Here is a 27,068-nt window from a genome sequence, read left to right as displayed (position 1 = left end):
GATAGATTTTTTTTTAAAAGAAGGATAACATGAGGGGCGCCTGGGTGGCTCAGTCGGTTAAGCATCTGACTTGGGCTCAGGTCATGATCTCACGATTTGTGAGTTCGAGCCCCACATCAGGCTCTGTGTTGACAGCTCAGAGCCTGGAGCCTGATTCAGATTCTGTGTCTCCCTCTTTCTCTCTCCCTTCCTCGCTCTCTCTCTGTCTCTCTCAAAAATAAATAAACATTTAAAAAACATTTTTTAAAGGAAGGATAACATGAGAAAATTACAGGTTTAATGAAACTATTTAAGGACCTAAACACTATTATCAAAGACCTGATGGATGGATTTTAAAACAGAAAACTATCACACATGCATACAGACAAAATAATTGACATGGAGGAAAGATGGAGACAGTCATGCTGAAGGCAGATGAAAAAGAGATTAAATCAGAGAGAAACTGAGAATGATGAGATCCAGGTAAACATAGTATGGCATAATTAATGTCTGAAGCAGAAAACTGCCCAAAAATGTTGGAGTAACCCTATTAATGAAAAAAAATATCCATTGGCCTTTGTGAAAGATGGTAAGGCAGACTTTATTCAGGACCATTCATCGTGACAGGTATAGGGACCCCTGCACTTGGATTTTACAGTGCAGGATATAGATTCAAATACAGCATGACAAGTAGGAATTTACAGGAGCAGGGTGGGGGTTAATGGATAGAAAATTACTAAGAGGAAATATCTGGAATGAGGAGAGATTCTGGCTAAATGGACATGACAGGATTCTTTGCTGAAGACAGGCCAGGGTGATCAGACATCCTTCGGGGGAGTGGAGGGGAGGGATCCAGTTCAGATACTGAAGGTGATCAGATACTGAGAGTGTGGAATCTAACTAAACTAATTCAGCACAGTTCTTCTAAAACTGGATTTTACAAGGAGGGACATACATGGGTCTAGGAGAAAGTTCAGGAGCCTGTCTGAAGTCTGGTCAAGGACAGAGCCTTTGTCAAACTCCTCCTTGCCTCATCCTTCTATAGAGAGGAGGGAAGCTCTACTCAATTCTCCAAGAAGAAAACCTGTGGAACAAAATTTTCATCTTTACTCTGTGCTTTATTCCCTTTTCCCCAGGGACAGAGTGATTTGTCTGATGGGTGAAATTAGAATAAAAGACTGAAAATGGGTGGATGGGTACACTTTGGCTCTTGCTTCTGGTCTGCCTATTTGTGGAGAGGTACAGGCTTCAGAGGGACACAAGGTGAGTACAACTGTCTCCTAATTCAGGAGGAATATCATAAATCTTGATATCATAAACTTGACCTCAGCTCTCAAGTCATATTTTCCAGCTTTCGTTAAACTCCATTAACCTGTCTCCTGGGTTTGCTTGCTTGCTTGCTTTCAAATTTGGCAGAGAAAGAAATGGGTCCTCCAAAATCCAGCAAAATACCTTCTATTAAAAATATTCAAAGATGTAATACAGAAAAATCTTTCTAAAATGAAGAAATGACTTCAATATGCCAAGCACAAGAGTGTGTGTTTCAGGTATGTCTGTTGCAAACTATAGCTTCCTCATAACTATCCTTTTTAATTGATGGAATGTCAGGAAAAATCAAATATTATTCATATATCTACCCAGAAAAAGCAAATTTCTTAGAAAAGGACACAGAAATCAGGCTGGCCAAGACTTCCTGAAGGCAACTATCCACAAAATCCTAAGGGAGGGAGGGAAGGCACACTCTGAGATACTGTTTAATGGAAGAAGTAAGACTCAAAAGCCTTTTTATCTCTTTGACGTTACACCCAGAAAGATTTTCACATTCTTTTTGATTATATAAATATTTGTTCATATTGTTTTCCAAAATCTCTATGTTTCTCTTTTCTATTTAAGGTTAATCCAACTGGAATTTATTTTAGTTATTAGGGAAGCAAGGGATGGAATTTAATCTTTTTCTTTGTAATGATCATCTCAAAATAATGTTTAAATGTTTATTCTTGCTTACATTTGACTTAAAATACCAACATAATGAAGATAATAAAAATATCTATGGAGAAGTAGATGAGCCAGGATCACTATGCTAAATTCTCTTCAATACATCATATATCATAATTAATACACATACACACACACACACACACACACACACATCTATTTCTGGACTTCAAATGTGTTTCATCAGATTGTGTAATTCCTGGACCAGAAACACACTATTTTTATTATGGTAGCTTTACAGTATATTTTAATAAAAATATATTATATATTTGATATTATATATATAGTATATATTATATAAAAATATAATAATATAAAATGCAGTATATTTTAATACCAAGAAGTTTAAGTCCTAGTTCTTAATGCCCCCTGCCCCACCATACACACAATTATTCTATTTCAAGTTTTCTTTAGCTATTCTCTTATTAAGTTTTCACAGTGAGTTTTGGGTGCATGAAATTGGATTAATCATAATTCTTGGTCAATCTTAGTTCTTGAAACAGACCGATTTTACTGTTTTATTTATTTAACATTTATTCAATGATTGTTTAATAATGAGATGGATACCCATTAATCCATCACCCATAGGGCGCCTGGCTGGCTCAGTCTGTAGAGCATGTGACTCTTGATCTAAGGGTTGTGAGTTTGAGCCCCAAGTTGAGTGTAGAGCCTACTTAAAAAAAAAATGCATCACCCAGGCCAAGGTAAGGAACATTAACAGTAACTTCCATTTCCCATATTCTTCCCATTCTATTCTCCTGTGTCTCTTCCCCCCACACACATACCTGGACATAACCACTATCCTCAATTTTGTGTTTATCATTTTCCCACTTTTTAAAATAATTTTTACATGTTTAACCAAACATTGTCCATTTTACTTGTTTCTTCACTTTAGAAAACATTAGTTTTACAGATGACTTTAGTATCATTTTATCAAATCTGCCATTGAAAAAGTTTTACAACTTTAACTGAAATGCATATTTACGAATGATTTGGGAAAAATTATTATCCCTATAACAATGAAATCTCATATTAGTGGTGATTACCATTATCATTCATAATGTGTATCTCTCTTCTGTTGCTGTTATCGTTTTCTTTGTTTGGTTCCGATTTGTCTAGTAATTAAGCCTCTAAATGAACTGTTTTGAAAGAATATCTAGAATTTTTTTATTTCCTAACTTTCTGCTTTAATCTATTTTGTTCCATCCTACTGATGTTCTTAGACTCCTTATACTGCCCTTTCTTAGCTTCTTATATTAATGCTTAGCCTCTTTAATCTCTATTTTTCTTCTTTAATAAATAACATATTTAAAATTCTCAAGCACACTCTTACTATTCTGACTGTCACACTAGTCTCAATATTTTGTAATTGCAATTTTGTTTTCCTCCAGACCTGGAAGCTACTAGGGATAATTTTTTTTTAATTTCCAAGTGATTGAGTCTTTAAGTCAAAATTATATTGTTTATATTTCTGTTTTCCTACTGATGTTCAAGGGTTGTGTCCTGCAAATTTCTGCTTTTTAAAGTAACATACGGAGCTTTATATGTTCTGATGTGTGGTCATGCTTTAATATCTTAAGAATATATTCTCTGTTTATAGGATACAATAATTCCTAATATCTACATTATTTAAGGGTTATTAGTGAAAAAGTGAGATAACCTAGAATATGCTTTAAAACACAACAGTAATAACTCATTAACTAAACAGACACAAACATAAAGGGATAGAGATAGATGAAAAAGTGATGACAAAATGTGAATTTTACTTTTTATCAATATGAATTTTGCTTTGGATGTCAGTTTTCTTTTTGTTTGCATTGACCTGTGCTTATTCTTTAACTTTTAACTTTTTAGGTGATTTTTCTTAAATGGTATCTTTTTTCACCATTAACTGGTTGACTTTTTAAAATCCTACATGAACTTGTTCTTTTAATAGAGGAGTTCAACTTATTTATAAATATTGTTATAATGTATATAGGTCATATTCTCTTTTTTAATGCTGCTTTTAATCATTTCTTACCACATGAGTCAGCTATCTATGCTAGTCTTAATATATAGGAAAATATGTCCTATTTGTAAAAATTCTATAGTTATGTTTATGTTAAATAATTTTTAATGTGTATTTATTTTTGAGAGAGAGAAAGAGTGTGAATGGGGAAGGGGCAGAGAGAGAGACAGACAGACAGACAGAATCTGAAGCAGGCTCCAGGCTCTGAGCTGTCAGCACAGAGCCCTACACGGGGCTCAAACTCATGAACCAGGAGTTCATGACCTGAGCCAAAGTTGGATCAGCTATCCAGGTTGCCCCTGTTTTAAATAATTTTTAATCTACAAATCTAAACTTCAGAATCAAAAATGAAACTCATATATTCAATGAATAAATACATTTTGAGCCCTTACTCTGTGCAACCACTGTGATAAAATTTGAAAATCAATCTTTCTGATTGCCAAGTAATACTCCATCGTATATATAAAAGAATGAAATCTTGCCATTTGCAACTACGTGGATGGAACTGGAGGATATTATGCTAAGCGAAATTAGTCAGAGAAAGACAAAAATCGTATGACTTCACTCATATGAGGACTTTAAGAGACAAAACAGATGAACATAAGGGAAAGGAAGCAAAAATTATATAAAAACAGGGAGGAAGACAAAACAGAAGAGACTCCTAAATATGGGGAACAAACTAAGGGTAGCTAGAGGGGTTGTGGGAGGGGGGATGGCCTAAATGGGTAAGGGGCACTAAGGAATCTACTCCTGAAATCATTGTTTCACTATATGCTAACTAATTTGGATGTAAATTTTTAAAAATAAAAAATAAAATTTAAATAAATAAATAAATAAATTTGAAAATCAAATGCCAAAAAAGATAAACCTAGTCCTTGTCTGTACGCAGCTTAAAATCTAGTTGAAATATAAGCGAATGAAAAGGTGTTTACAGCTGAGCATTTTAAGACAATTAAGGGAAAGCAAAAGATGCTACCGATGCACATAGAAGAGACCCATCTTGACTACGCTTTATGGAGGAAGCAACATCTAAGTGGAGACTGTAAGACCGAGTGGGAGTTAGTCAAAATCTTTCCAGCTGCCTTATTTCATTTAGAACATGTTTAATCCCCAGCCCTACCGCCATTATTTATCAGTTGTTATTAATAATATCTTACATTTTATATTTAAATATTTGCCACTAGTTTAATAGTATTGCATCCTATATTTTCACTTTCAGGAGAAAATGTTGACTTTTTTTTTTCTCAGATTCTAATAAAGTTAGATGAACCTTCATTTCAACTAGCTCTAGTGTTCACATCCAGGCCTTTTAAGTTGTTACCTCCCTATTCCTTAGTTATTATTTTCCCTGGAAAATTCTGGTTAAGTATTTTCCCCTGAGCTCTGTATTTAATTCTTCCTCCATGTCTTTAGGGACATCACTAAACTAATTATCCCTTCTTGACTATATCTCTAGCTCTCTCTTTCCAGCTCTTTTCCTTCAGCATATAAATATTCTTCCTACTTTCCGTTTGAAAAGTCTTGCTCCTTGACCACAACTCTACATCCTTCTCTCTAATGCCAAACTACTTCCTATTTGAAAAAGTTGTCTCCAATCTTATGTCCCCAAGTTGTAAACACTTATCTGATCTTCAAACCACGGCTGCAAGCCAGTTTCTAGCCTCACTCTTTCCCAATACTGCTACACTAACATCATGAAAGAACTTCTTGCTGCCAGAGTGAAAGAAAAATTTTAAATTTTTATGTTACTGGACGTCCCTGCCACACCTAACTCTGGACATCATCTCCCTGTGTCATTCCGTCCTCCTCAGTTGGCTTTAAGACTCTTTCCTGGTTTTTCTCCTTTCTTGTCCCTCTACTTTCTCCTCTTCAATCATCTCTTAAATACTGAGGTTCTCAGACTTTCAAACAAACTTCTCCTCTTAACTCCTCCACTTACACAAGTACTTTTCCTAATTGCCATTGTATAATCTCCATGGCATCAACTAATGCCTATATGCCAATAACTCCAAAATATATACCTCTGAAACCAAAATGAATGTTTTGTGTTCCAAACCATCGTTTCTAATTGTGCATGCACATCTCCCCTTGGATGTCCAATGAGCATCTCCGTTCGCTCTGATCATCTTCTTTCCAACACCTTCTTCATATACTTGTTTTTCTCTTCTCCCAAACTAGAAACGTAAGGATCATCTTGCTTGACTCATCCTTCTCCCTGACCTATATCGTCAGGCATCAATTACTACTATTTGTACCTTTCAAATTCATACCTTCTTCTCTGGCTCCCTGCTACTGACTGAATTCAGATTCTCATAATTTACCAGGTGGATCATTGCCAAGGTCTTCCATTGTCTCCATTTTTGCTCTACTCCAATCCATTCATTAGATTCCTCACCGAATTATTTCCCTAAAACACAAATATGATCATGCCACTTACACACTTACTTCTTTCAATAACTCTTCACTGCCTTGAATATAACATGCAGACCCCTTAACCTGGTATATAAGATCATTCCTGATCTAATCCCTTCCATTAATTGCAGCCTTATTTCTACCCAACTCATACACACAGGCTTATGCAACCATTTTCCCTACCAACACACCTTCTCTCTTTGCATACGTAGTTCTAACTGGAAAAAAATTTAAAACCTTACCTTTCCTTCTTGACCTGACTCAATTCCCACTCATCTTATCAGAAGTCTGTGCTGTGTCTGACAAGTCCATCCCTCTCTGTAGGTTTCATATTATTTTCAAATATTTATATCACTGTTGTAATCAATTTTACTGGAGCAGTTATACTATTTAAAATCACTGTCTCCAATATGCAACAGGGATTCAGTGAGGACAGGAATCATGGTCATAAATCTCCCTGCCCTGAGGGTCTATCAATTTGCAGATCAATTTACAGATATACAAATTTACATGCATGAAGAGCAAGCAGTTCAGGACAGAAGTATTTTAAGGACATACAGGAAAATGGCTTGAACATGAAAAATCTTGTATGCCAGATAAGGTCTTTGAAAGTTATCAAAGTCATTTTAACAGGAAATTATATGATCAAACGTGCATGTTTGAAACCTCAGCCTCGTGGTCATGTGGTGAAGAGACCATAGAAGGATAGCACTGGAGGAAGCAAGAGACATTGACATGGTACCAGTGAACAATTATGAAAAACAAGTTGACGACAGCAAGGATGTCGGATGGAAAGCCGATACAAAAGATACTTGGAAAGTAAAGTAAATTGAAGTAAATGGCCAATTAAGTATAGGGGGTTAATGAGGCATTAAGAACCAAGAGCACCTCTAAGACTCCTGGCTCGTGTGGCTAGGAAGATGGATCATTTATTCTGAAAATCATCAAATCATTTTAAGCCTATCCTCTAACCAGGCCATACGCCAGGTGATAAGACCATAAGATAAATAAACAAAACACAGTCCCTGCTCTCCAGAGTGTGTAGTGAAAGAGACAAAAATGTAATAAAACATAATAAATATTATTAGAGATCTATAGGCAAGGTCCAAAGGGGGAAAAACGAAAGATGGTGCTGAACTTTATTTGGAAATGAGTAATATATAAAACTAGTCACAGTAAAACTCCAAGAAGAATGAGGTCCCATCAACTGATATAGGGAATTCAAGGCATGGAACAGAATCTGAGAAAAGAAGAAATAATATTTTCTATTTTGAAGTTGTGATTGACTGGCATGTTGGCTAATCTAGGTGACAGCCATTAGGCAATCAGGATCCAGAGCTCATGGAAAATTGTTAACAGAGAGACCTCTTGCACCGAGACTATCACAAAGGCCTTGCATTCATTTCCTGTAGCTGCTGCAACAAATTACAACGTGGATGGCTTAAAACAATAGAAATGTATTCTCTCATAGCTCTGAAGACCAGGAGTCCAAAATCAAGGTATGGGTAGAGCTGTGCTCCCTCTGGAGGTTCTAAAGGAGAATCCTTCCTTGCCTCATCCAGCTTCTGGAGGCTGTCAATATTCTTTCATTTGTGACCACGTCACTTCCTCTCTGCCTCCATTCTGTCCTCCTCTTCTGTCCATCTCAAATCCTCCTGTGTGTTTCTCTTGTAAGTACACTTGTCTCTGGATATCAGAGCCACCTGGATAATCCGGAATTATCTCTCATCTCAAGATATTTTGTTTAATTATGTCTACAAAGATCCATTTTCCAAATAATGTAACATTCACAGGTTCTGGGGATTAGGATATGGACTTATTGGGGGAAAGGGGCACCATTCAACCCACTACAGGCATCCTAAATAAACTTTCTGATTTTGCCATTGCTTTCTTCAGTCAGTTCTCAATACTGCAGCCGGCAGGACTCAACATTTAAATCAGATCAAGACATCCCTGTTCGGGTGCGACCCTTGATCTCAAAGTCTTGAGTTCGAGCCCCATGTTGGGCATACTGCTTACTTAAAAACAGATAAACAAACAATAACAAAAAACTTCTCTGTTCAAATCCCTTTTATTGTTTCCCACTCTTAAGAGCCTACCAGGCTCCAGTATATCTGGCACCCCCGTTACCTCTCTGGTTTCATCTCTTCCTTCTTTGCCCCATGTTCATTCCACTGCAGATACATTGCTGTTTCTTAACATGACAGACACACTTTATCTAATATACCTCATTGTGATGGTTAATTTATGTGTTAACTTGACAGGGCCTTGGGGTACCCAGATATTTGTTCAAAATTATTCTGAATGTGTCTGTGAGGGTGTTTCTGGATGAGATTAACATTTTATTTTATTTTATTTTATTTTATTTTATTTTATTTTATTTATAATTTATTGTCAGTAAGAAAGACTGGCTAATGGTCATTTTCAATAAAAACCTTTACAAGACCATTGCATCAAAATATACAGATACCATTAAAAGTCTGTCATGATGATTTTGGTTTATTAACAGATATACAGAAGGTACAATTACTCTTTCCAATAATGAAAAATGTTTACACTTCTAAACAATCCATTTAAGACATGTTGATATATCAGATCTTTCCTTATCATATGTACAGCTAGAAATGAATGAGTGTATAGAAATGTGTTAATGAAATAATCATACTTTAGTGGAAAAAAGATCTAATGAAATCCTGATTATATTTAAAAATCAGGGTGCTAGGTAATGATACTAACACCACCAAAATTCAGTCCAAAACAAATGCACAAAATATCTTGAAAGTCCAGTTGAAACTATGAAAAGTTAAATCTGTACATAAAATTTACCCCCCAAAAGACAGGAAAATTAAAATAATCAATTTTATATAAATCTATGATCATGCTAACAAGATAGTAGGACTGATTTTTATTTCATTATTTCATCACAAATATTAATACAAAAAGATGTTCGAAAATGGCATAGCCAACATAAATCTCACCCAGTTAAAGTGGGTTAGGACACGGAAAATGGCTAACATGTCAAGAGGCATGTGGATCAGTGTAGGCAGGCCCATTTTAGCTCACTGAGAAAAGTGCTTAAGCACTGCTACAAAGAACAATGCAGAAGGGGCTCAGTCAGTTAAGCGTCAGACTTCAGCTCAGGTTATAATCTCTCAGTGTGTGAGTTCAAGCCTTGTGTCAGGCTCTGTGCTGACAGCTCAGAGCCTGGAGCCTGCTTCAGATTCTGTGTCTCCCTCTCTCTACCCAGAACAATGCAGATTATTTACATAATCTCTGTAACTTCATTAAAGTGCAGGTACTAGGGGGGTTTTAAGCCTCAGACTTCCCTAAATTGTTGCAGATCTGGTGGAGGAATTGTCACCTCTTCGAAGCGCCCACTGTCTCCTCTCTCGTGGTCACTCATCATGACCTCGGACTCCAACAGCATGCCGACCCATCAGAGCAAGAAGCTGTGAAAGTACACACAGATGTGGGTATGTTTTCTACAGAAGAGGCTTCAAAGTTTCTTTGATGCTGTGAGTAGTTCTCTACAAGCACTGTTCTCACCAGTGCCTGTTCGGGGAAGTTCAGACATATTGACAGGTTAGAAATTGGGCAGATACACTGATTTAAGCTGAACTCCTGCCAGTTTCCCAACGAAAAACCCAAACTACCTGCAGAAAGTATGTCTCCAGGAGGGTCCACTGATTGAAACTGATCACTGAATTCTAGAAGCAGTGATGGTAACTCATCAGGCACAGGAAATTCTTCTGCTGGTGGTAGAAAATCACTTTCAATGTCATAACCTCCAGGGTGATAGTCTGTATCGATGGTATTTGGATCTGCTGAGTACAGGGGTGTTTACACGTCAATAACCTTGTAATTGGGGAATTCTTGTATATCTGGCAGAGGAACACTTGACATTGAATCTGAAATATCTCAGTGATACCCATTGTCATCACACACTTTACCCTAAAAGGAGCCAGGAATTGCACTTCAGACAGGCTGTTTTGGGCACTGTAAAGATGAGAAGGTCTTTCCTCTGGAGGTTTCTTGCAGAGGCAGAGATCAGGATCTACTGATCTTATCAGTTGGGCTTCTGGATTGAGTTGCTGTTAGAAGGAGTTTGAAGGAGGAGGAGGCACGTTTGGGGCAGCAGTGGAATCCCCAGGGCTGTGCCTGATGCAGTGTGGACTGCATCTAGATCTAGAACCAATCTAGTATAGTTTCCATTCACGTTGAGAGACACTACTTGTCACAGCCCATTATTGACTTGAATGCTTAGAACAGAGATAATTCCAGGGCCACTTCCACTATCAGCTTTGTGTTGTAGTCTTCCATTGTGCATCTCCAGGGTGTTATAGTCGGTTCCCCAAGCATATGTTACAACTGAATGAGTAGAATATGTTCTAAGCCTCATGGTCAGTTTCATCTCTAAACTTCTTTTTTAATTTTCAAGATTAACATTTTAATAGGTAGACTGAGTAAAGTAGATCATCTTCCCTGATATGCCTTCATCCAATCAGTTGAAGGTCTGAACAGAATAAAAATCTGATCCTCCCCTAAAGAGGGAACTCCTACCTGACTGCCTGTGAGCTGGGACATTGGTTTTTCCTGCCTTCAAGCTCAAACTGAAACCTAGGTTCTTCCTGGGTCTTGAGCCTGCCAGCTTTTGGACTGAGACTAGACATTTGATTTTCCTGGTTCTCAGGCCTTAGGACCCAGATTGGAACTAAACTATCATATCTCTTGGGTCTCCAGCTTGCTGACTCATCTAGAAGATCTTGGGACTTGCCAGCTTCCATAATCACATAATCTTTATAATAAATCTTTACATATAAACTCCTATTAGTTCTGTTTCTCTGGAGAACCCTAATACACATATCCTCACCTAGTTATCCTGTTTACCATCTGTTTCCCACTAGAAAGTAAACATCATGAGGTCAAAGATTTTTCTGTCTTGGTCAGTGATCACTCAGTCACTTTTAGAGCCTGAAAGATGCCTGGCGCGTTGTATGCATTCAAAAATCCTCTTATTGGATTAATTAATAGATATATACAGATCTAAGAATACTCAGAAAAACACTGTCTTCTCCTTTCAGTTTAAATAACATAACACACAGTATTTCCTATAATTTTCAACAGATTCTCATTCATCTAAAATATCAATAATATTTGGCAGAAGAGTCACATAAGAATTAAGAGCTCAGTACAATTTCAAAGAAAGACGGGGAGATTTTAAATCATACAGTATCAAGGCGTTAAATATCCAACCAAAAGAGGAAGGGACAGATAAGAATATCTTGTGAGAAGAAAATAAGTCAAAAATGGAATGTAAGTGATAAGAAGTTTGAGATTATGTCTTTAGGATCAAATACATTTAAAGAGAAGTTAATGAAAAGCTTCTATAAGTGGGTGTGCATAATTATATTTTTAGAGTGCTTTTTCTAAAAGCTTTCTGATTGATAGACTATGAGGATTTTATTAAGAAAGAAAAGACCGGGGCGCCTGGGTGGCGCAGTCGGTTAAGCGTCCGACTTCAGCTCAGGTCACGATCTCGCAGTCCGTGAGTTTGAGCCCCGCGTCGGGCTCTGGGCTGATAACTCAGAGCCTGGAGCCTGCTTCCAATTCTGTGTCTCCTTCTCTCTCTGCCCCTCCCCCCTTCATGCTCTGTCTCTCTCTGTCTCAAAAATAAATAAAAACGTTAAAAAAAATTTTTTTAAATAAAAAAAAAAAAAAAGAAAGAAAGAAAAGACCATTTAATTACACCATTTAGAAACTTGAAGGTTCCAGCTTCCAGATGAAGACGGTTGACTTAGCACACACATTTACTTTTCTCCCCACTGCAAATCCCTTTAAAATGACAAAATATTAAAAAATGAACAAATATGACAATGCAGGAAAGCCACGAAGGCTTGGACAGAAACAGTGAGGAATTTCTCGAAGATATAAAGGAGTTAAGATGGATGCTGCAGGCTCCTGTGTGGCTCAGTCGGTTAAGCGTCCAACTTCATCTCAGGTCATGATCTCACACTCCGTGTGTTCGAGCCCCACGTTGGTCTCTGTGCTGACAGCTCAGAGCCTGGAGCCTGCTTCTGATTCTGTCTCCCTCTCTCTCTCTGCCCCTCCCCCACTTGTGCTCTGTCTCTCTCTCCGTCTCTCAAAAATAAACGTTAAAAAAAATTATAAAAAAAAAAAAGATGGATGCTGAAACTTGAGAGCCAGATGTCCTCCCAAAGAAGATATCAAATATCCACAAATGAGAGTTTTGCTCAAAAAAGTGAGTTTGGTAGGGTTTTTGTATGTGTTCTCAGTAGAAACCCTGAAAAACCCCTAAAAGCATAAGCAGCAAAACCTGAGCCATCTAGTAGGCTAGGAGTTGGCTGGTGAGATTAAAGGCCCACAGACTCCAGATTGAAGGTGCAGTGGGTACACGTTAATCTCTTTCTTCCAAGGCCCTCCGCTGAGAGAACAAGGGGTGACTATCAGTTAATAAGAAATCTCAATAAATTCCTCGAAGACACAACGCATGAGGAGGAATAGGTACTAATGCTGTAGAACACAGGAAGGTGCAGCGTAAAGCACACAGACAGAGGCTGTACCGGCAGAAGGAGCTACCTGTCTGCTGGCGGAAGTGAAGTATGGGCCCAAAAGCAAGAGGCTATAGAGGAAACAGTCAATCCTTCCCTAACAGCCAGGTGTTTCTTCCTAACAAAGAGAACATGGGGAATTCTTCTCTTGAAAAACTGAATGAATTCTTAAAAAAGAAAAAATTGAATGAACTCTTTGGGAGAACAAAGGCAGCTGGGAATTAGCACTTCAGAGATCTCCTTCCAGCTTTCCTAAAGGAAAATGTGCCAGCTGACATGTCCCATCCGTGTTCACAGACCCCAGAGTCAGCTTGTCTATTTTCTCACTTTTAAATAAGAATGGAAAACCAAGAATCACCAGACATTTGGGGGAGTGGGGGAGTGGGGGGGTGGGGGGGGGAACAATAGTATACTAACCACAAAATTACCTCAAGGAAACATAAAATTCAAAACAAAACAAAACAGAGCACCGAAAAGAATCTAGAAAAATGCTAATTTGTACTCTCAGAGAAATTAAACTAAAATGAAAATCTAGATTTTGTGTAACCCTAAAGCTTAATCAATATTTAGGGCCTTTTTAAAAGTACGAAATTAGAATGTAAAATTAGGTACAAAAAATAAATATTTATATGTGGAAAATATGCCACAATTTAAGTTACAGAATCTTAGAGGTTCCAATCCCTTTCTTCTGAAACCTATTTAGCCTAAACACTTCCCCAGAAATTCTTCCTGATTGTAATCTAGCTGTACCTTCCCACTGAGAACACTCTATAATTCCCAGAAACTTCCAGGACCTGAGTGTGGGGAAATCAGCTTCATGGCAAATCTACTCTAGCACAGACACAAAAAAAGGAGGAGGTGGAGAAGGTTAGAGAACAAGAAAGAAGTATTTTTAAAAGTTACTGCTGATAGGGCACGTGGGTGGCTCAGTTGGTTGAGCATCTGACTGTTGATTTCAGCTGAGGTCATGATCCAAGTCCCACGTTGGCCTCCATTTTGAGTATGGAGCCTGCTTGAGATTCTCTCTCTCTCTCTCTCTCTCTCTCTCTCTCTTTCTCTCTCTCTCTCTCTCTCTCCCCCTCTGCCCCTCTCTCCGCTCTCTCTCTCTAAATTAAAAAAAAAAAAATTGTTCTAAATTTCTGCCACAAAGCATCAGTAAAAGTTCTAAGAGACATAGTTCAATATATTTCAAAAAATAAGACACAGAACACCCCTTCCCAAAAAGACAGAAAAGATTAGACACAAAAGAGGATTAATCCAGGTGGCCCATAATCAGACCAAGAAAGTTTCCATTAAAAAAAGACAGAGACAATAGTCAAAAAATAATAATGAGTAAATGCCCTCTCCTGTACATATTATTGTGAAATTGTAGCATGCAAGAATTGAAACTATTCCCAGCTAGAAAAAAAGGAAAAAAGAAAAAAGGAAGCCACATACAAAGGAACAAGGGTCAGTTGAGCATCATTAGAAATACAATGAAAACATGTCTTCAAAGTTCTAAAGCAAGGATTGACAAACTCCATCCCGTGGGACAAATCCTGCCTGCTGCTTCTTTTGAAAATGAAGTTTTACTAGAACACAGCCAGACTCATTCATTTACCTCTTGTCTATAGCTTCTTTTATGCTACAAAGGCAGAGCTGAGTAGTTGCAACATAAGCCCTGTGACCCACAGAGTCTAAAATAGTTACTATCTGGCCCCTTTCAGAAGTTTCAAGGAGGGAACTCTATTACCTCCAATATTATACACTAATAAGTAACATAAACACTGAATATTGAATTTCAACTTGTAGCATCCATCTGTAAGCAAACGTGAAAGATTTAACCAAGGCTGCAGAACAGAAAGTAAAGATCACCAATCACTACCGTGTAAAAGTAAAAATACAGATGAAAGAAGTTGAAAGATTAAAGGGAGAGGAGACTTAAGGGATAACTCCCGCTCCTTATAATATCTTCTTCCTACAAAATGAGGCACGGCTCTGATGTAACAAGTAATAAAGAAGTGGAAGTTAACCAATACAGAAATCAAAGGGGATGATGGAATCACACTGAGAAGACAGGAAGAAGGGAACGTATGGTGTCAATGAGCGAAACGTCTAAATCTGAAAAAGTAAAAAACAGTGAGTGACATAAATATTTCATTTAGAAATATGGTTGAAATCACCTGGAAAAGCAGGGAAAAGTGTTTAAAATTGCTCTCTGGGAAGCAGAAGCCGGAGTGGGAGGGATGGGGCAGAACTGTGGTTTTTAAACTTCAGTCTCTGTATCTGATTTTGTAAACAATGGGCTTGGTAAATGTTTACTTTAAATGAGTAGCCAAGTCGTTATTAACCTCCGTACTGAAATGAAATAAAATGAATGATATGAAATGAACTGAACTCCATCCGGAATAGGGTCACCACCGCCACCCTTGTGGCAGCTGGCTGCTGTAATTACCTCTGGGGTAAGTAAAGCAAATTTGCCCCGATGTTGCTTCATTACCTCCTTCTGTGCTATTATTATCACCTATGTGGCATGTTGTCAAATATATATTTTTTCAAATGCATATTTTACATATATAATATATATTCAACAATATGGAGCTATAATTAGTTCATCGTTGTTTTAAACATTCCTGTGTGGGTTTTTTTAAGGAAACTGAGAAAAGAGGAAAAAATATATATGTGGTCTTTTACGTATGCCCATATACTTAATATTTCCTATGGCCTTCATCTTTCCTGTGGATCTCAGTTACAATCTCATGTCAGTTCCTTCCTCTCTGGTGGGCTCCCTTTAGCATTTCTTGCAGTAAAAGATGGCTAGAAATGAATTCTGCCAGCTTTTGTTTATCTGGGAATGTCCTAGTGTTACCTTCATTTTTGAGGAGTATTTTTGTTGGCCATCGGCAGGTTTGTTTTTCTTCAGCACTTTGTCATTTCACTGCTTTTGGGTCTCTGTTGTTTCTGATGAGAAGCTAGCTGTTTACTACCGTATTGTTAATGCTCTGTGTGTGGGAAGTCGCTTTTCTCTTGCTGATTCTAAGATTGCCCTTTATTTTTGGCTTTTGGTAGTTGGCCGAGGATATGTCTAACTGTGGTTCTCTTTATGTTTCTAATAGGATTCGCTGAGAATCTTAGATATCTAGGTAAAAGTTTTTCATCAAATCTGGGGAGTTTTGGGTCATTACTTCTTCAAATATTTTTTTTTCTACACCCTTCTCTCTCTGTCTTGCCTCTCCTTCATTGACTGCCATTACATGTATGTTACACACTTTACGTGATTCAAAAGTTTCCTTTTTCTTCCATCTTTTTTCTCTTCATTTTTCTGATTGGAGTATTTCTATCGATCTTTCTGTAAGTCTCATTTTTATTTCTGCCATCTCAAATATGTTACTGGGCCTATGTAGTAAATTTTTATTTCAGTTAAGTAGTCCCCCATCATCCACAGTTTTCTTGCCATGGTTTCAATTACACACAGTCAACCCTAGTGGACAAGCAGATGATTCTTTTTCTGATGTATTGTCACACGCTCAATAGTAGCCCAACACTATGTGACAATGCCTAGGTCATTGACCTCACTTCATCTCATCATGCAGGCATTTGATCATCTCACTTTATCACAAGAATGCAGTGCAATAATATCTTTTGAGGGGCACGTGGGTGACTTAGTCAGTCAAGCATCCAACTCTTGATTTCAGCTCAGGTCATGATCTCATGGTTTATGGGATTGAGCCCCGCATCTACACTGTCAGCAAAGCCTGGTTGGAATTCTCTCTCCTTCACTCTCTGCTTCTCTCTCTCTCAAAACAAATAAATAAACTTTAAAAAAAAAAGATATTTTGAGAGACATAACTTTTATTACAATATATTGTTATAATTGTTCTATTTTGTTATTAGTTAGGGCTGTTAATTTCTTACTGTGCTAATTTATAAAGCAAATGTTACCACAGGTATGTCTATATAGATAAAAATATAGTGTATTTAGGGTTTGGTACTACCCAAGGTTTCAGGCCCCCACTGGGGTTCTCAGACCATAATCCCCATGGATAAGGAAACACTACCGTATTGCATTTTTCAACTCTAGAATTTACATTTGGTTCTTTTCTTATACTTTCTAGTTCTCTACCTCTATTTCTTGTATGTTAAGTCAGTGTCATTAAATTTTGCTTTCATTATTTGAACATAATATCCTGTAATTCTTTTTTTTTTTATATATTTTTAAATGTTTATTCACTTTTGAGAGACAGAGAGAGACAGCATGAGTGGCGGAGGGACAGAGAGAGAGAGAGACACAGAATCCGAAGCAGGCTCCAGGCTCTGAGCTGTCAGCACAGAGCCTGACACAAGGCTCGAACTCACACACCACGAGATTATAACCTGAGCTGAAGTCTGACGCTTAACCGACTGAGCCACCTGGGCACCCCATAATTCCCTCTAATTCTCTGAACATATTTACAATAGCTGCTTTGAAGTCTTGGTCTATAAAGCAACATCTGGGCTCACCCTGAGCAACTTCTATTGACTGTCTTTTTTTTTAATTGAGTGTAGATTATATTTTCCTCTTTCTTATATGCCTAGTCAATTTCGTTTTAAAAATCAACATTTCTAGATAAATACTGTAGCAATTCTTTTTTTTTTTTCTACTGACGTGGGTGGGAATATGGGAATTGGGGAATGAAAGAAAAAATCATTGTGCTTCTTTCAGCCTGACGTGAAAGAATGGTTGGTGTTTTTCCTGCATTGTATCTTTTCTTACTGTTTCATTAATAAATAGAGTGAGAAGACATTACTTCTTGATTCTGTTTTATTTTTCTTAAGGTTATGGGGCCACTATTTTTAAATAATTTTTTTAGTAACTTCCTTGTACTTAAAGTGTGGAATCACTGATGTCTCTGCTCAGTTTTTTAATTCTTATTTTTGTTTTTAGACTATTTTCCTAAAGATCTCTCTTTTATGTGCATAGCTTAGTGGTAAGCCAGTGATTTGGGCAGAGCTTGAGGTCAAATGCCTCATTCCCACAAAGCTTTCACCTCTATCGATTAATTTCTATGTTGCTGGCAAAATGTATCTCAAGTTACAGCCAATTCTCAAGTCTCCCTCAGCTTTCAATGTTCACCAGCCTCCCTCAGGTCTCCTCCAAGCATGGAGAGTTTTCTAATCAGTCAAGAACATATGGTGAGATTATCTCAGCCTTTCCATGGGTCTCTCATCTCCAGGATTTCCCCATTATATTTCTGGCTGGTCCACCACTCACCATTCACCCCAACCAGAACCATACGGTCAGGCTTGCAAAGCTGCACTTTCCTTTTTTGTCCCCAGCCATGTCCACCCCTTTTAAACAATAAAGCCAAATATTTTCACCACCACCCCCCCGGACACACACACCCAGATTGAGTTCATCCCCTCTGGCAACAAAGCTGTTGGTTTTCGTGTTCCTCCCCCATGCTGATGAAACTATTATTCTTGGCAGCCAAGTTAAGTTGGGGGGGGGGGGGGGGGGTGGAGAAGACGTATTCCTACTATTCTTACCTGAAGTTCTAGCAGCTTTCCAAGAATAAAGGCTCCTCGATTTGTTATCTGCCTTTGGTTGGTCTCCAATGCCCAATCTCTTCATGGCTCCATAACTAGAAATACCTTCCTTCAAAGAGATTTGAGAAAGTTGGAATCCAACATGGCCAAGAAGTAGGGGGATCCGAAGTGCCCTCGTCTCTCAAACACAGCAGTGTTGAGGCCAAAGGACTCTGCACTCTAAGAGTCTGGGCAGCAAAGTGACAGAGATGCCTCAGGGACCCACAGGGACAACCCGGCGGGCCATGGGTGCGTGATTGTGAACCGGGAGAGATAAAACGGGTGGCAGAGGAATGGAGGGGAGGGATCCCCTTTTAGGGAGAGACAAAAGGAAGAGAAAGAGAGGCTGAGGAAGCGTAGGACTGTACCTGGACAAGAGAAAAACCATGGGCCAGGATGGAGAAAGATCCAATCTCGAACTGTGGCGCTTTCTACAGACTGGGGCTGGCTGCCCTGTTTGTGCACCTTGGGAGGAGGGGAGCCAGTCCAGGGCCGGTAGCTAGTTCAGAGGCACAGTCCACAGTGGGAGAAAGCAGTCCCCTCCCTGGAGTGCCGTGGCAAGAAGGTATATACCCGTTCAAAGGACAAAGACTGCCTGTGCCTGCCAGCCATAGGCCATATATCCGCGATGCGGAGCGGCACTCCCCCCGGAACTGGGGTGCGCAGCACCGGAACCTTTAAGACTTCCGGGTTTAAGACCCAGCTGAGCACCAGGGAGGCACGGGAGTCGGCGGAGCAGGACAAACCGCCTCGTTCGCGCCCATAGCACAGTGAGAACGGCTCGAACAGAGCCGTTTGGGACACCAGGTCCGCGGAGGAGAGACTGGGGCCTCACCGTTTTCCTCGCCATCACCAACAAGGTAGGGGCTCAGGGAACAGAGAGCCGGCCCCCAGTGGAGGCGGGACCCACCTACACCAAGCCACGCCCCTCCGCGCCCGCTAAGTGCGGATCTACGGGAGCCGGGAGCCGGATTGACGCTGACCAGCCAGCCAGTCCCTCGTCCAGACCAGCGCTGCTGCCTTGGCTGATTTAATTCACAGACAACTCTTTATGTTCTTCCTTCATTTTCTCCTTCTTACTTCTTCCCTCCTCTAGTCTGATTATTCTGGTTGTTGATTTGTTTAGGCAGACGCATTTAATCTATTCTCTTTACACATGTTCTACACCTCCTGCTTTCCTTTCCTTTCTCTCTCTCCGGATTAAGCCGTATCGTTTCTCTGTCTGGTGAATTTTGTTTTATTTAATTTTTCCCCGCCCCTGTCATTTCTCTTTGCGTGGGATAAGGCCTCTTCCATCAGCACCACCTCCACCCTGTTGTTTACTTGTAGTTGTTGTTTCTGGGTTTTTTTGTTTTGGGGTGTTTTTGTTTGTTTGCTTCTGTGTTTGTTTTTATTTTCTGTTTGTTTTTTGTTTGTTTGTTTTCCTTTCCAGGGCTACTTCAATGGACAAATAAAAGCACACCTGGTGGAGGGTCCAAAACATCACTAGGAGTAGGGAGATAAAGTAATCAAAGTCACAACAACGGAGAGCAAGTACCACACTCCAAAAAATACCTCCTGAAGGGCCAGGCCCTGGACAGTGTATGACTCCTCTTTAATATGGTGGTGCTCACAGGTGCAGGACACATAACAAGCTTTTAAAACACATAAGGGATAGAAAACTAGCCAAAATGACAAAACGGAAGAATTCTCCTCAAAAGAAATTAGACAAAGAAATGACAGCTAAAGAAATGATCAAAACAGATATAAACAATGTAACTGAACAAGAATTTAGAATAATAGTCGTAAGATTACTCATTGGGCTTGAAAAAACCATAGAAGACAGCAGAAGATCTATTGCTGCAGAGATCAAGGAACTAAAAAATAGTCATGATGAATTTTAAAATGCTGTAAATGGGATGCAAAATAAACTAGAGGTGATGGCAGCGAAGATTGAAGAGGCAAAGGGAAGAATAAGTGAAATAAAAGATAAATTATGGAAAAATATGATGAGAAAAAGAGAGATAAAAAAATTCTGGACCATGAGGGGAGAATTAGAGAACTAAGGGATTCAATGGAATGGAATAATATCCATATCATAGGAGTTCCAGAAGAAGAAGAAGAGAGAGAAGGGGGAGGAAGGTGTACTTGAACAAATCATAGCTGAGAACTTACCCAGTCTAGGGAAGGAAACAGACACTGAAATCCCGGAGGCACAGAGAACTCCCTTCAGACATAACTTGAATTGATCTTCTGCACAACATAACATAGGAAAACTGGCAAAATACAAAGATAGAGAATTCTGAAAGCAGCTAGGGACAAATGGGCCTTAAATGACAAGGGTAGACACATAAGGGTAGTAGCAGATCTATCTACTGAAACTTGGCAGGCCAGAAAGGAGTGGCAGGAAATTTTCAATGTGCTGAATATGAAAAATATGCAGCCAAGAATCCTTTACCCAGCAAGCCTCTCATTCAAAATAGAAGAGATCAAGGTTTCCAAGACAAATAAAAACTGAAGGAATTAATCACCACTAAACCAGCCCTATAAGAGATCCTAAGGGGGACTCTGAGTGAAATGTTGCAAAGACCACAAAGGACCAGAGACATCACTACAAGCATGAAACCTGCAGATAACACAATGATTCTAAATCCATATCTTTCAATAATAACACTGAATATAAATGGACTAAATGCTCCAATCAAAAGACATAAGGTATCAGAATGGATTAAAAAAATTAAAAAACAAGACCCATCTATTTGCCGTCTATAAGAGACCCATTTTAGACCTGAGGACACCTTCAGGTTGAAAGTGAGGGAATGGCGGGGCGCCTGGGTGGCGCAGTCGGTTAAGCGTCCGACTTCAGCCAGGTCACGATCTCGCGGTCCGTGAGTTCGAGCCCCGCGTCAGGCTCTGGGCTGATGGCTCGGAGCCTGGAGCCTGTTTCCGATTCTGTGTCTCCCTCTCTCTCTGCCCCTCCCCCATTCATGCTCTGTCTCTCTCTGTCCCAAAAATTAAAAAAAAAAAAAAAAAAAAAAAAAAAAAAGAAAGTGAGGGAATGGAGAACTATCTACCATGCTACTGGAAGTCAAAAGAAAGCTGGAGTAGCCATAATTATATAAGACAAACTAGATTATTAAACTAAAGGCTGTAACAAGAGATGAAGAAGGACATTATGTCATAATTATGGGGTCTATCCATCAAGAAGAGCTAACAATTATAAATGTTTATGCACCATATTTGATAGCACACAAATATATAAACCAGTTAATCACAAAGATAAGCAATCTTATTGGTAAGAATGTGGTAATTGCAGGGGACTTTAATACTCCACTTACAACAGTGGAAAGATCATCTAGACAGAAAATAAATAAAGAAACAATGGCCCTAAAGGATACACTGGACCAGATGGACTCAACAGACACATTCAGAACTTTTCATCCTAAAGCAGCAGAATACACATTCTCCTGGAGCACACATGGAACATTCGCCAAGATAGATCATATATTGGGTCATAAAACAGCCTTCAATATTGAGATCATACGATGCACACTTTCAGATCACAATGCTATGAAACTTGAAATCAACCACAGGAAAAGGTTTGGAAAACCTCCAAATATATGGAGGTTAAAAAAACATCCTACTAAAGAATGAATGGGCAAAAAAAAAAAAAAAAAAAAGAAAGAATGGATCAGCTAGGCAACTAAAGAAGAAATTTTAAAAATATATAGAAACAAATGAAAATGAAAACACAACAGTCCACACCCTTTGGGATGCAGCAAAGGCAGTCCTAAGAGGAAAAAACATTGAAATCCAGGCCTATCTCAAGAAACAAGAAAAATCCCAAATACAAAATCTAACAGCACACCTAAAGGAACTAGAAGCAGAACAGCAAAGAAACCCCAAGGCCAGCAGAAGAGAAATAATAGAGATCAGAGCCAAAATAAACAATATAGAATAAAAAAAATTAAAAAAAACCCAGTAGAACAGATCAATGAAACTAAGGGCTAGTTTTTTGAAAAAATAAACAAAATTGATAAACCCCTAACCAGACTTCTCAAAAAGAAAGATGACCCAAATAGATAAAATCATAAATGAAAAATGGATTTATCACAACCAATCCCTCAGAAATACAAGCAATTATCAGAGATTACTATAAAAAATTATATGCCAAAAACTGGGTAACCTGTAAGAAATGGACAAATTCCTAGACACCTACATATTACCAAAACTTAAATGGGAAGAAATAGAAAATTTGCACAGACTCATAACTAGTGAAAAAATTGAATCAGTTATCAAAAATCTCCCAACAAATAAGAGTCCTGAGCCAGATGGCTTCTCAGGGGAATTCTACCAGACATTTAAAGCAGAGTTAATACTTACCCTTCTCAAGCTTTTCCAAAAAAATAGAAATGGCAGGAAAACTTCTGGACTCATTCTATGATGCCAGCATTACCTTGATTCCCAAACCAGACAGAGACCCCACAAAAAAAGGAGAATTACAGGCCAATATCCCTGATGAACATGGATGCAAATATTCTCAACAAGATATTAGCAAATCGAATTCAACAGCATATAAAAAGAACTATTCAGCATGATCAAGTGGGATTCATTCCTGGGCTGCAGGGCTGGTTCAGTATTCACAAATCAATCAATGTGATACATCACATTAATAAAAGAAAGGATAATAACCATATGATCCTGTCAATAGATGCAGAAAAAGCCCTTGACAAAATACAACATCCTTTCTTAATAAAAACCCTCAAGAAAGTCGTGATAGAAGGAACATACTTAAACATCATAAAAGCCATATATGAAAAGCCCACAGCTAATATCATCCTCAATGGGGAAAAACTGAGAGCTTTCCCCCTGAGATCAGGAACATGACAGGGATATCCACTCTTACCACTGTTATTTGACATAGTGTTGGAAGTCCTAGTATCAGCAATCAGACGACAAATTGAAATAAAAGGCATCAAAATTGGCAAAGAAGAAGTCAAACTTTCACTTTTCATAGATGATGTGATTCTCTACATGGAAAACCCAAAAGACTCTACCAAAAGACTGCTAGAACTGACACATGAATTCAGCAAAGTTGCAGGGTACAAAATCAATGTACAGAAATCAGTTGCATTTCTATACACCAATAATGAAACAACAGAAAAAGAAATCAAGGAACTGATCCCATTGACAATTGCACCAATAACCATAAAATACCTAGGAATAAACCTAACCAAAGATGCAAAAGATCTGTATGCTGAAAACTACAGAAAACTTATGAAGGAAATTGAAGAAGACACAAAGAAATGGAAAAACATTCCATGCTCGTGGATTAAAAGAATAAATATTGTTAAAATGTCAATACTACCCAAAGCAATCTACACATTCAACACACTCCCAATGAAAATTGCACTGGCATTCTTCTCAAAGCTAGAACAAACAATCCTAAAATTTGTATGGAACCACAAAAAGACCCCAAATAGCCAAAGTAATGTCAAAGAAGAAAACCAAAGAGGGAGGCATCACAATCCCAGACTTTAGCCTCTACTACAAATATGTAATCATCAACACAGTGTGGTATTAGCACAAAAACAGACACATAGACCCATGGAATAGAACAGAGAATCCAGAATTGGACCCACAAATGTATGGCCAACTAATCTTTGACAAAGCAGGAAAGAGGATTCAATGGACAAAAGACAGTCTCTTTAACAAATGGTGCTGGGAGAACTGGACAGCAACATGCAGAAGAATGAAGCTGGACCACTTTCTTACACCATTCACAAAAAATAAACTCAAAATGGATGAAAGACCTAAATTTGAGACAGGAAACCATCAAAAGCCTAGAGGAGAAAACAGGCAACAACCTCTTTGACCTCAGCTGCAGCAATTTCTTGCTCAACACATCTCCAAAAGCAAGGGAATTAAAAGCAAAAATGAACTATTGGGACCTCATCAAGATAAAAAGCTTCTGCACTGCAAGGGAAACAATCAACAAAACTGAAAGGCAACCAACGGAATGGGAAAAGATTTTTGCAAATGACATATCAGATAAAGGGTGAGTATCCAAAATCTATAAAGAACTTACCAAACTCAACACCTGACAAATAACCCAGTGAAAAAATGGGCAGAAGATGTGAATAGACACTTTTCCAAAGAAGACATCCAGATGGCCAACAGACACATGAAAAGATGTTCAATGTCACTAATCATTAGGGAGATACAAATCAAATCCACACTGAGATACCACCTCACACCAGAGTGGCTAAAATTAACAACTCAGAAAACAACAGATGCTGGCGAGGATATGGAGAAACAGGAACCCTCTTGCACTGTTGGTAGGAATGCAAACAAAAAGGGAAACAAAGGCAAAAGGTCACTTAGAGAACTCAGCGACTTATTAAGGAGGAATAACATTCATATCATAGGAGTCCTGGAACATGAAGAGAGAGAAAAGGGGCATAAGGTTTCTGTGAGCAAATTATAGCTGAAAACGTTCCTAATCTGGGGAAGTACACAGATATCAAAATCCAAGAAGCACAGAGAATTCCCATTAGATTTAACAAAAACTGACCATCACCAAGGCATATCATAGGCAGATTCACAAAATACACATACAAGGAAAGAATCATGAAAGCATCAAGAGAAAAAAAGTCCTGGGACGCCTGGGTAGCTCAGTCAGTTAAGCGTCTGACTTTGGCTCAGGTCATGATCTCACAGTTGGTGAGTTCAAGTCCCACATCAGGCTCTCTGCTGTCAGCTCAGAGCCCATTTCAGATCCTCTGCCCCCTCTCTCTCTGCCCTTCCCCTGCTCTATCTCTCTCTCTCTCTCTCTCTCTCTCTCTCTCTCTCTCTCTCTCTCAAATAAACATTTTTTTTAATCCTTAATTTACAAAGGAAGATAGATCAGGTTCACAGCAGACCTGTCCACAGAAGCTTGGCAGGCCAGAAGAGAGTGGCAGGGTATATTCAACTTGCTAAATCAGAAAAATGTACATCCAAGAATTCTTTATCCAGTAAGGCTGTCATTCAGAGTAAAAGGAGAGATAAAGAGTTTCTCAGATAAACAAAAACTAAAGGAATTCATGGCCACTAAACTAGCCCTGCAAGAAATTTGAAGGGGGACTCTTTGAGTGGAGAAAAAACAAAACAAAATCAAAAAGACCAAAAGCAACACAGACTAAAAAAGACCAGAGAACATTACCAGAAACATCAACTCTACAGGCAACAGAGTGGCACTAAATTCATATCTTTCAATAACCACTCTAAATGCAAATGGACTAAATGCTCCAAACAAAAGACATAGGGTATCAGAATGGATAAAAAAAAGTAATAATAAGAAGACCCATCTACATGCTGCCTACAAGAGACTCATTTTAGACCTAAAGACACCTGCAGATCAAAAGTAAAGGGATGGAGAACCATCTATCATGCTAATAGTTGTCACAAGAAACACAGAGTAGCCATTCTTATATCAGACAAACTGAATTTTATTTTTTAACTTTATTTATTTATTATTTTGAGACAGAGAGAGAGCGAGAAAACACGGGGAGGGGTAGAGAGACAAGGAGAGAGAGAACCCCAAGGAGGCTCCACACTGTCATCACAGAGCCCAATTCAAGTCTTCAACCTAATATCACAACCTCAGCTGAAATCAAGAGTAGGATGCTTCACCGAATGAGCCACCCAAGCTCTCCCAGACAAACTGAATTTTAAAACAAAGACTGTAACAAGAGATGAAGAAGGGTGTTATATCATAATTAAGGAGTCTATTCACAAAGATCTAACCATTGTAAATATTTATGCTTCTAACTTGAAAGAATGCAAATACATAAATCAGTGCATCACAAACATAAAGGAATTCATTGAGAATAATACAATAACAGTAGGACTTTAAATTTTTTTTTAATGTTTATTTATTTTTGAGACAGAGAGAAAGCATGAACGGGGGAGGGGCAGAGAGAGAGGGAGACACAGAATCGGAAGCAGGCTCCAGGCTCTGAGCCATTAGTCCAGAGCCCGATGTGGGGCTCGAACTCACGGACCGCGAGATCGTGACCTGAGCTGAAGTTGGACCCTTAACCGACTGAGCCACCGAGGCGGCCCAACAGTAGGACTTTAACACACCACTTACAACAATGGACAGATCATCTGAGTAGAAAATCAACAAGGAAACAATGGCTTTGAATGACACACTAGACCGATAGACTTAACAGGTGTATTCATCTCATCCTAAAGCAGAAGAATACACATGCTTCTTGCATGCACATGGAACATTCTCCATCTTCCAGTATGTGTGAAACACATACTGTTTCACAAATTAGCTCTCAACAAGTACAGAAAGATTGAGATTCACCATGCATATTTGCAGACCACAGTGGTATGAAACTTGAAATCAACCACAGAAAAAAATTTGGAAACACCACAAATACTTGGAGATTAAAGAACATCCACTAAAGAATGAATGGGTTGACCAAAAAATTAAAGAGGAAATTAAAAAGTACATGAAAGCCAATGAAAATGAAAACATGACAATCCAAAGCCTCTGGGATGCAGCAAAGGTGGTCATAAGAGGGAAGTAT

The 27,068-nt window shown here is 38.6% G+C and overlaps 1 long non-coding RNA gene across 2 annotated transcripts; it reads right to left on the bottom strand.

Annotated features, from left to right (window-relative positions):
• Positions 1-9,679: 9,679 nt before the first annotated feature.
• LOC132682789 (uncharacterized) lies at positions 9,680-19,432 on the bottom strand. Of its 2 annotated transcripts, none has more exons than XR_009611865.1 (3): positions 19,343-19,432; positions 18,469-18,577; positions 9,680-9,843 (listed from the first exon to the last, which is right to left on the bottom strand). It is a non-coding gene; the product is annotated as an uncharacterized LOC132682789 (long non-coding RNA). The 2 variants fall into 2 exon arrangements; XR_009611864.3 differs by lacking the exon at positions 19,343-19,432 and adding an exon at positions 18,876-19,141.
• Positions 19,433-27,068: the final 7,636 nt, after the last annotated feature.

This window comes from Panthera onca, chromosome C2 (assembly GCF_046562875.1).
Source record: "Panthera onca isolate mPanOnc1 chromosome C2, mPanOnc1 haplotype 2, whole genome shotgun sequence".
In the NCBI taxonomy this organism is placed as follows: Eukaryota; Metazoa; Chordata; class Mammalia; order Carnivora; family Felidae; genus Panthera; species Panthera onca.
The sequence above is the reverse complement of the archived record's forward strand: the minus strand, read 5'-3'. Positions and strand labels throughout refer to the sequence as shown.